Genomic DNA, 12,241 nt, shown 5'->3' with positions numbered 1-12,241 from the left:
TTAGGGTGCAATATTGGGGAGGTAGCATACTGCAACAGAAATATTTACCACTTTTTTTCATAATAATAAAAGTTTATTTTTACAGCAAAATAATATAGTTCCAAACAATAGTACTTTGCAAAAAGTTAGAGGATGCTATTAGGAATAGAAGAATTACAGTTATCTCTGAATTGTCAGCTTGAAGTGGTGAGAAGATGATAACTCTTAGAAAACACAGAAATAGGAACAAAATGAGAAAATTAATGATAGGTATAGTCTTGACAAATTAAGCTCAAAAAAAGTACATATATGCAGAAATAAAAGAAAACTGTTGGCCTGGATTTTAAGTCTGTCTTCAGATTATAGACTTGGAAGTAATATAAATTAATAAATATGATAAAAGCAGATTTGGTATATTTAATCAGAGAAATAGTCTATAAAAAAGAGAGAAATATGATTAAGAAACCCTTCAGAAATGATATTTGATAAACAAAAAAAGGAAAAAGGAAATGTTGACAAAGAAAGGAATCATAGAGTACATTATTCTGGATGGTAAGTGTCATTTCAGAAAGAAGAGAGTGATGAAAAACAAGAATTACTTTTGGTAGTGAAACTAAATAAAGGAGTTGCTTATATACTTTCCTATAAATGCAGGAAAAAATAAACAATTACCATTTACTGAGCACTTACTGTATGCTGGATACTTTGCTAAGAATTTTATAAGCATCTTATTTAATTATCTTAACAGTACAATGTAGCTTCAATCTCAACTACCCAGACCTCCAAAATTAAAGTGGCTTAAATTAGGTAGAATTTATTTCTCTCTCATATAACAATGCAATGACAAGCAGTCTATGATTGGCAGGGCTGGCAGGGCAGCTTGGCTTCCAAAATCTATACAAGCCACAGGAAGATAGACTGGTTCTGCCATACTCTCAGGCTCTATTGTTGGGCCAAAGGCACCTGATTTTTCATTTCCATCCATAAGGAAAATAGAAAGACATTATTCTTAAAGGTGAGACATAGAAGTTGAACACATCATTTCCACCTATATCTTATTGATAAGAACTTAGTCACTTAATCAAACCTGGATGCAAAGGAGGCTAAGAAATTTAATAACTAATTGGCCATTTATGTATTTTGCTAAAATTATTAAAAATATTGAAAGAATGGATATTCTAAATCACTTACTTATTATAGATCTATTGAGAGTAACTATTTCTTCTTGAGTTGGTTTTGATAGTTTTTGTCTTTTTAGAGATCTATCCTTATCATCTAAGTTATTTAATTTATTGGTATACAATTATTCATAGTACTCATTTATAATATTTTGATTTCTGTAAGGTCAGCATTAATGTCATCTTTTCTATTTCTGAGTCTCATAATTTGATTTTTTTTTAAAAAGAGAAGTGAGCCTTTATTTCCTTGTTTCACAAATAAAGCTGGCTGTGCTGGTTTCTGAGTCAAATAATTTGAATCTTCTCTCTTTTTGTTTTGGTCAATTGAGCTAAAGGTTTGTCAATTTTGCTGATCTTTTCAAAGAAAAAGCTTCTGGTTTCATTGATTTTATTTATTTATTTTTTAATATAATTATTCTATCTGATTAATTTCACTCTAATATTTTTTACCTTCTATTTGCTTTAAGTTTAGTTTGCTGTTTTTCTTGCAGTATCTTATGATGGGAGGTTAGATTACTTATTCAAAATGTTTCTTCTTTCTAAAAATTAAAAAATTAATTACTGTTGACATACAATATAATATTAGTTTCAGGTGTACAACATAGTGATTAGACATTTATATAACATACAAAGTGATCACCCCAACAAATCTACTACCCATCTGCCACCATATATAGCCATTATAATATTATTAATTAGATTTCCTATGCTGTACTTTACGTCCCCATGATTGTTTTTATAACTAGAAACCTGCACAACTTATTCCCTTTCCCCTTTTTCGTTCATTTCCTCAAAACCCCTCCCATTTGTCGATCATCAAAAAATTCTCTGTATCTATGTTTTTTTTGTTTATTTGTTTTTTAGATGCCACATATAAATGATATCATATGGTGTTTGTCTTTCTCTGTCTGACTTATATTTCTTAGCATAATACCCTCTAGGTTCATTCCTGTTGTTGCAACTGGCAAGATTTTGTTCTTTTTTATGGCTGAGTAATATTCCATTGTATATATGTGCCACATGCTCTTTATCCATTTGTCTACTAATAGACATTTAGGTTGCTTACATATTTGGGTTATTGTAAATAATACTGCAGTGAGCACAGAAATTCATATATCTTTTGAATTAGTACTTTGGGTTTTTTCAGGTAAATGCGCAGAAGTAGAATTCTGGGTTCTTTTCTCTTGTTATAACCTTTGTATTAAAGTCTATTTTGTTTAATACAAACATTGCTACACCCAGTTTTTTTTTTTAGTTCCATTTGCATGAAATTTCTTTTTCCATCTTTTTACTTTTTGTCTGTGTGTGCCTTTTGATCTGAGGTGGGTCTCTATTAGAGAGCATATGTAAGGGCATTATTTTCTTATCCATTCAGATGCCCTACATCTTTTCATTGGTACACTTAATTAATTTATATTTAAAATATTGAACACACAATGCAATATATATATATTATATATATTACATTAATACATATTTATTATATATATTACATAATATATATTACATTAATATATATAATGTAACATATATAACATATTATATATATTACAATAATATATTTTATATATTATTGACTCTTACACTTGAAACGTATATAATTTTATTAACTAATGTCACCACAATAAAAATAATAAATAATAAAATAATAACCACAATAAAAAATAAATACAGGTCAGAATGGTGGAATGAGAGACATCCCCAGATCTTTCCCTTTGTAACAACAATAATCTGAACATCTAAAACTCAACAAAAAACACTCAAACTGCACACCAGCACATCTGAGCATGGGATCCACAAATAAGAGCTACCACAGGTCAGAACCCCGGGAGTTGGGCTGTAAACTGGGAGAAGTAAAGAAGCTACCTCTTGCAGCCATAGCTCCTTGCAGGCAGAGGGGGAGGGAAGATGGTCAAGCATGTTCTCTGAATAGTCCTGCCTGACAGAGCTGTGAGCTCCATGCAGGGGCAGTGCCCAGGGATCAGGGCAGAAAGCAGAGAAATAGGGATGACTGAGAAGTGGGGATGACAGAGGAACAACAATTGATTATTACCAGCACCAGTTGCAAAATGAGAGGCTGAGTTACAGCCTCCATCACCCAACTTAAATGGCACTTCTTCCCATATCTTCCAAGATGAACACCCCGGAGTCCCAGGGGAATCTGAACAAACCCTACCGAAACTGCTGCTAACACCGACAGGGACTGAACCTGAGGGTAGCAAATGTGATTAAATATTTATAAGAAAATTTAAAAAGAAGCATTATTGAGACTTTATATAAAGCAGGGATCCAAGAAGCTTAGACACCACCTACTGGAAACCCAAAGCAAAATGTGTTCTTAACAATAGGCTAAAGAGAGACTTTTATATACTAGATCACTTTCTGGAAAAAAAAAACAACATACTTCCATTAATGCCCAGGTGGAGAAATGGTCCATTAACCACCATGAACAACCAAAGGGTCAAGGCATCTCAGAAAGAAAGAGAAAAATCTCCAGAAAATAAGCTTAAAGACATAGAAATATGCAACTTAGGCCACTTTTGCTACCACATTGGAGAGAGGAAGTTGGTGAACTAGGTAAAAGCAGGGTTAGTCTCCTCCCACATCCACATTGAAATTATGACCAAATTATAAAATAATCAACATGGAGAATCACCTGGAGTCCAACTGATCATAACATCTATATTTGATAATGTAAAGGAGCCATATCAAAGTAGGTAGGAGGGGCAAAATTGTGAATCGGGCTGGACCCACACCCATGGGTGGTAAAGGATCACTGAGAGAGAGAGTGAGGTTGCAGAGGTTCTCCTGAAGGAGAGGGGTCCTGGTATCATTCGGCAGCTCCCCAACCAAGGGTCTCCGATCAGGAAAGAGGAGATTCCAATAACATTGACTGTAAAATCCAGAGAGGATTCTGGTGGTCTGGGCAAGATGGAAAGAGACTGAAACCCTAGACTCCCCTTTGAAGGACCTACACACAGACTTTCTGACCTTCAGACACTCACTGGGGCCACTAGCAGTGGGTCAGAGGCTCGCGTGGGATTCATACTCAGAAAGTCTGCATTACCTGGTGTAGAATGAGGGATGAAAGGGCAGCCACCATTGTGCCTTAGTCCAGCCCCTACCTGGCAATCTACAGACTGCACCAGCTAGACTGTGCAGACCTCTTCCACAGAGCCATTAGAAAGCTCTGGCTTGAGGAGATCAGCCCGCCTCACCCAACCTCCAGATTGCCTAGTCATTTTGTTGCAGATGAATGCCACCCCTTCACCAATTTAGGGCTAAGAATTCACAGCTGGTGGCCAGAGCTGGAGCTACATTTCCAAGATAGGATCAGGCAGATCACTGCTGCCAACATGAAATTGGGTGGATCTTGGGGATCTGTGGGCCAGTCCCAGATAGCAGCTGGTCTTGCTGTGATCTGGGACTTCTGTGGGAATTTACCAATTGTTACCAAAGTTGCAGCAAGACTGAGGATGTATTGATCTGACTGCCATTGTTTCCCTGAGACCCCACACTACCCTAACCACAAATTGCCCCAGGCAGCCCATTGACAGTGAACTGCCACAACCCTGTCCCTTTCTGCCAGATTTCCCAATTCACACAGGCATCAAACTTTGGCTAGGACAGGGTGGGCACTGCATGGAAATCAGTGTCAGGCAGACCTCTGCCGCCTGCAAGAGTTGCAATATTACATCTGGGGAGTACAGAGATCTGTGGGACCACCACAGATGACAGATGGTCTCACTGTGATCTGTAACTACAGCAGGAACACCCAGGCACAGGCGTTGCAACAAAACTGAGGCTGTATTGGATGAATGGATCTTGTATCCCTGAGATTTCACTTCACCCAAGCCACAAAGTGCCTGCAGCCCATTGATGGGCAGCCTCTTGTACCCTGTTTGGCTCTGGGGTTGTGCAGTCTGTGCAGGCAACAGACCTTGGCTAGCACAATGAGTGCATTTCCAGAAAAATAGTTGTGGGCAGATCACTGCTGGCTGTGCAAGCTGCAATATCTGTTGAGGGGATTACATGGGTCTGTATTGGACTGATGGTCTTTGACTCCCTGAGCTCCTGCCCCATCCAATACACAAAGTGCCTGCCGCACATTGATAGGTGGCTGCCCTGCCTTAGGGTGGTACATTCAGGCCAAATGTGGCCAGCAGCTGATCTTGCTATGATTGGAAACTTGTACAGGGAGTCACAGAGACAGTGCTGGCATATAAAGTGACTCTACAGTGGCAGGGAAAAATTGACTCAACAGACCCAGGAGACTCCCAGGGTCCCTGTGCCACCCAACATGCACATTACCTAGAGGCTCATGCAGTTTCAAGACTTAAGGCAACTGACAGGCAGTGTCAGACCTGGAGGAGCACTGATCCCTCTGCTAAACTGCCCTAGGTCAAGGACGGGAGATAACTGACCATTGCATACAGTGTTGTCTCTTGCAATTACCTATAGATCTGGAATAGGCAACAACCATCTGTGGACTGCTTTGTAGTTTCCACCAAGTAGCCCTGAGCAATCAAAAGCAGTGGCTGACATTGGCCTATAGGGGAGCACCTCCAAAGGGGCCACAAAATCAACATATCTGGAGACTGGCACCAGATACAACAGATCAACTCTTGATTAGTGCTATTAGTGGTACTAGTGGTACACACAAAGGGTGGTAGCAACAAGTACGAAAGCCTGCTAGTACAAACCTCACTCAGTAGAGTCAGCCCTCACGCGGCAAATCTTACCCTGTGAATGCAGCCAATTCCCACTATTAGTCATCCTGAGTATTTATTCCACCCACTGATGTACTAAAAACAATAAAGTCTGGCAACAACAGAAAATCATACACAACCCACACAAAGATCACGTATAGAGCCCCTGGCATAGGGGATCAGAGAGATTGTGCCACTGAATCATAAAGGACCCCTTCCACATTAGGCCACCTAGCCAAGGCTGAGAGATAAAACAAATATTCCTGACATATAGAAATGAACAAAGAAATGCTAATAAAATGACAAAACAAAGAAACATGCCGCAAATAAAACAGCAGGAGACAACTTCAGAAAATAAGCTAAATGAAATTGAGGCAGGCAACCTACCAGAAACAAAGTTCAAAATAATGGTTATAAGGTTGCTCAACAACCTTGTGGGGAGAATGGATGAGCACAATGAGAGCCTGAATAGAGAAATAGTAAGCATAAAAAAGGACATAAAAATCATTAAAAAAAAGAGACAGAAATGAGGAATACAATAACTGAAATGAAGAATACACTAGAAGGATTCAACAGTACATTGGATGAAGCAGACAATTGAATCGGTGAACTGGAAGACAAGGTAGCAGAATACACTCAATCTAACCAAAAGAAAAAAATAATTAAAAAAATGAGAATAGTGTAAGAAATCTCTGGGACAACATGATGCCTAAAACTATCCAGATCATAGGAGTACCCAAGGGAGAAGAGAGAGAGCAAGGTATTGAGAATCTATTTGAAGAAATAATGACAGAAAACTTCCCTTACCTAGCAAAGGAATTAGAAATACAAGTTCAGAAAGCACAAAGAGTTCCAAACAAGAGGAATTCAAACAGACCCACACCAAGACATGTCATAATGAAAATGCCAAAAGTCAAAGACAAAGAGAGAATCTTAAAAGCAGCAAGAGAAAGACAGTTAGTTATTCACAAGAGTACACCCATAAGAATGTCTGCAAATTTTTTAATGTAAAATTTGCAGGCCAGAAGAGCCTGGCAGAAATAGTCAAAGTTATGAAAAACAGAAATCGACAACTACAAGGCTTTTGATTAAAATGGATGGTGAGATAAAGAGCTTCCAAGACAGGGAAAAGCTTAAGGAATTCATCACCAATAAGCCAGCATTACAAGAAATGTTAAAGAGACTTCTGTAAAAGAGAAGGAGTAAAAAAGAAAAAAGAAATATGAATAATAAAATGACAGTAACTATGCAGTAATTGCTTTAAATTTAAATGAATTAAATGCTTCAATAAAAAGACATAGGGTAGCCAAATGGATAAGAAAACAAGAACAATGCATATGCTGTCTATGAAAGATCCACTTCCGATCAAATGACACTCATAGACTAAAAACAATGGAATGGAAAAAGTTATTTCACGCAAATGGAAATGAATAAAAAGCCAGGGTAGCGATACTTACATGATATAAAATAGACTTTAAAGCAAAGGCTATACTAAGAAACATAAAAAAGAACATTATTATTAACTCTAGTAAACATGTACACATCCAACATAGGAGCAATTATTGACTGACATAAAAGGAGAGATCAACAGGAATACACTCTTAAGAGGAGCCTTTAACACCCCATTGACAACAATGGACAGATCTTCCAGGGAAAGAATCAACAAAAAAACAATGGGCTCACAAGACACACTAGATCAGATGGATTTAATACATATTTTCAGACCATTTTACTCCAAAGCAGCAAATATACATTCTTCTCAAGAGCACATGGAACATTTTCAAGGATAGACCACATGTTAGGACACAATCAAGTCTCAATAAATTTTAGAAGATTGAAATCATATCATAATGATATGAAACTAGAAATCAACTATAAGAAAATAACTGGAAAATAAACAAACATATGGAGGCTAAATAACATGCTACTAAACAATGAATGAGTTATTAATGAGATCAAAGAAGAAATAAAAAGTTATCTAGATACAAATGAAAATGAAACACAGCGATTCAAAATTTATGGGACACAGTGAAACCAATCCTAAGAGGGAAATTCATAGCAATACAGGCATACCTCAAGAAACAAGAAAAAGTTCAAATAAACAATCCAAGCTTACACTTAAAAAAAACTAGAAAAAGAACAGCAAATCCAAAGTGAATAGAAGGAAGGAAATAATAAAGATCAGAGAAGAAACAAACGAAATAGAGTCTAGAAAAACAATACAAAGAATTAATGAAACCAAGAGCTGGTTTTTTGAAAGGATAAACAAAATTGACAGGCTCTTAGCCAGACTCATCAAGGAAAAAAGTGAGAGGACTCAAATAAATAAAATCGGAAATGAACAAGGAAAAATAACTATGGACTCCACAGAAACACAAAAGTTTATAAGAAAATACTACGAGTGATTATATGCCAACAAATTGGACAATCTGGAAGAAATGGACACATTCTTAGAAACAAGTCATCTCCCAAGACTGAGTGAAGAAGAAACAGAAAATCTGAACTGACCGATTGCTACCAATGAAATAGATTCAGTAATCAAAGACCTTAAATAAATAAATAAATAAATGAACAAACAAACAAATAAATAAATAAATAAATAAAAAGTCTTGACTGGATGCCTTCAAAGGCAAATTTTACCAGACATTCAAAGAATTATCACCTGTTCTCCTCAAACTATTCCAAAAATTCAAGAGAGGGAAGGCTCCCTAACTCCTTTATGAGACCACTATTACCTTGATTCCAAAACCAGACAAAGACATTACAAAAAAAGAAAACTGTAGGCCAATATATCTTATGAACATTGATGCAAAAATCCTCAACAAAATATTAGTAATCCAAATTCAGTAATACATTAAAAATATCATACACCATGATCAAATTGGATTTACTCCTGGGACGCAAGGTTGGTGCAATATCTGCAAATTAATTAATGTGATACACCGCATTAATAAATTGAAAGATAAAAACCATGTGATCATATCAATAGATGCAGAAAAAGCATTTGACAAAATCCAGCATCCATTTATGATAAAAACTCTCAGCAAAATGGGAATAGAGGGAACATACCTCAACATAATAAGGGCCATATATGACAAACCTACAGTTAATATCATACTCAATGGATAAAGGCTAAAAGCATTTCCTCACAATCAGGAATAAGACAAGGATACCCACTTTCATCATTCCTCTTCAACATTGTATTGGAAGTCTTAGCCACAGCAATAAGACAAGAAAGAGATATAAAAGGCATTTGAATTGGAAAGGAAGAAGTAAAACTCTCGTTATTTGCCGATGACATGATATGATATATAGAGAACCCTACAGATTCCACCAAAAAACTGTTAGAACTGATAAGTGAATTCAGTAAAGTAGCAGGTTACAAAATAAATATTCAGAAGTCAGTGGCATTTTTATAAACTAAAGATGAACTTTCAGAAAGAGAAATAAAGAAAACAATCCCATTTACAATTGCATTGAAAACTATAAAATATCTGGAAATCAGATTAACCAAGGAGGTAAAAGACTTGTTCTCAGAAAATTTTAAGTCACTGAAAAAAATAAATTGAAGAAGATACAAATAAATGGAAGCATATACCGTGCTCATGGGTAGGAAGACTCAACATCATTCAAATGGCCATATTACCCAAAGCAATCTATAGATTCAATGCAATCCCTATCAAAATACCAATCGCATTTTTCAGAGAGATAGAAAATAATAATTCTAAAATTTATATGGAACCATAAAAGACCCCGAATAGCCACAACAATTCTGGAAAGAACAAAGTTGGAGGTATTACACTACCCGACATCAAATTATACTACAAGCATACAGTAATCAAAACAACATGGTACTGGCATAAAAACAGATATGTTGATCAATGGAACAGAACATACAGCCCAGAAATAAATCCATACCTATATGCTCACTTAATATATGACAAAAGAGGTAAGAATATACCATGAGATAAAGACAGTCTCTTCAATAAATGGTGTTTGAAAAATTGGATAGATACATGTAAAAATAAAAAGAAGCTTGGGCCACCTTCTTACACTGTATACAAGAATATACTCTAAATGGATTAAAGACTTAAACATAAGACTTGAAACCATAAAACTTCTAGAAGAAAACATAAACTCTGATATTACTAAGAGCAATTTCTTTTCCCATATATCTCCCTGGGCAAGGGAAACAAAAGAAAAAATAAACAAATGGGACTACATCAAACTAAAAAGTTTTTGTACAGCAAAAGAAACCATCAACAAAACAAAAAGACAACCGACTGATTGGTAGAAGATATTCGCTAATGACACATCCAATAAGGAGTTAATATCCAAAATATATAAAGAACTCATACAACTCAACATCAAAAAACAACAAAAAAACCCCCAAACAATTCAATTAAAAAATGGGCAGAAGACCTGAACAGATACTTCTCCGAACATGAAGTATAGATGGCTAATAGAGATGTGTAAAGATACTCAAGGTCACCAATCGCCAGAGAAATGCAAATTAAAACCACAGTGTGATATCACCTGACACCTATCAGAATGGCTATCATCAATAAATCAAAGAACAAATGTTGGTGAGGATGAAGGGAAAATGAAATCCTCATACATTGTTGGTGGGATTGCAAACTGGTACAGTTGCCATGGAAAACAGTATGGAGGTTTCCAAAAAATTAAAAATGGATATACCTTTTGACCTAGCAATTGCTCTTCTGGGTATTTATCCAAAGAAAACCAAAAAAATAATTCGTAAAGATCTATGCACCCCAAGATTCATAGCAGCACAATTTACAATAGCCAAGTAATGAAAGCAACTTAAATGCTCATCAACAGATGACTGTATAAAGAAATTATGATTCATATATACAATGGAATAGTACTCAGCCATTAAAAAATGAAATATTACCATTTGCAACAACATGGATGGACCTAGAGTTTTTTATGCTGAGTGAAATAAGTCAGACGAAGATAAATACCATATGATTTTGGTTACATGCAGAATCTAAGGAACAAAGAGAATAAATTAATCAAAAAACAGATTTGCAAATATAGTGGACAATTTGGTGACAGACAGAAGGGAGGGGTGGTTGGGGGATGGAGGAATGGGGTGAAGTGTTAAAGAAGTAGAAATTAGTAGTTGATAGATGGTCACGTGGATGGTGAGCCCGGCATAGGGAATGCAGTTAACATTAATATATTGGCCATGTGGAAAACCGGAGGACAGAAGAAGTAATTAGCAGAATCGTTTTATAAACGATATAATGTCTAACCAATGTAGTGTATACTTGAAACTAATTAAAATAAATAAATTTATTTGAAAAAACCTAAAAAGTTTTTGCACGGTAAAGCATCAACAAAATGAAAAGAAAACCTACAGAATGGGAGAAGATAATTGCCAATGATACATCTGATGAGAGAATAATATCCAAAATTTATAAGGTATTCACACAACTCAACGTAAAAAAAAAAAAAAAACCCTAAAAATTCTATTGAAAAAATGAGCAGAGAATCAGAATAGGCATTTCTCCAAAAAAGGTTATACAAATGGCCGATTGACATATAAAAAATGATGCTCAACATCACTAATCATCAGAGAAATGCACACTAATCCACAATGAGATGTCACCTCACGTCTTTCAAAATTGCTATCATCTATTATTCAAAAAATAAGTGTTGGCAAAGATGTGAAGAAAGGGAATCCTTGTGCACTTTTGGTGAGATTGAAAATTGGTACAGCCACTATGGAAAATAGCTTGGAGTTTCTTTTAAAAATAAAAAAATAGAACTAACTTTTGACTCAGCAATCCCACTTCTGGGTATTTATCCAAGGAAAATCAAATATATGGAATATTAGTTGGCCATAGAAGAGAATGAAATCTTTCTTACCATTGGCAACAACATGGATGGACCTAGAGGGTATTATGCTAAGTGAAATATGTCAGACAAAGACAAATACTATATGATCTAACTTATATGTGGAATTTAAGAACAAAATGAATAAAACAGAAACAGTCTCAAAGATACAGAGAGCAAACTGGTGGTTGCCAGAGGAGAGGGACATTGAGGGGCTGGATGAAATGGTAAAGGGATTAAGGAAAACAAATTGGTAGTTAAAAATTGTCACGGAGATGTAAAGTACAGTGTAGAGAATATGGTTAATAATAGTGCAACAACTATGTATAGTACCAGGTGGGTTCTAGACTAATCTGGAATATTACTTCATAAATTATTTAAATATCTAATCATTATGATGTACACCTGAAACAAATATCAAATAATATTAAATATCAACTATTATTTAAAAAAAATAATAATAATAAAAATTTTTGGACCTTGCATGTGTTATCTCAGAAAATCACCAGGGTG

This window comes from Pteropus vampyrus, unplaced genomic scaffold, assembly GCF_000151845.1.
Source record: "Pteropus vampyrus isolate Shadow unplaced genomic scaffold, Pvam_2.0 Scaffold715, whole genome shotgun sequence".
In the NCBI taxonomy this organism is placed as follows: Eukaryota; Metazoa; Chordata; class Mammalia; order Chiroptera; family Pteropodidae; genus Pteropus; species Pteropus vampyrus.
Note: the sequence above shows the minus strand (reverse complement) of the source record.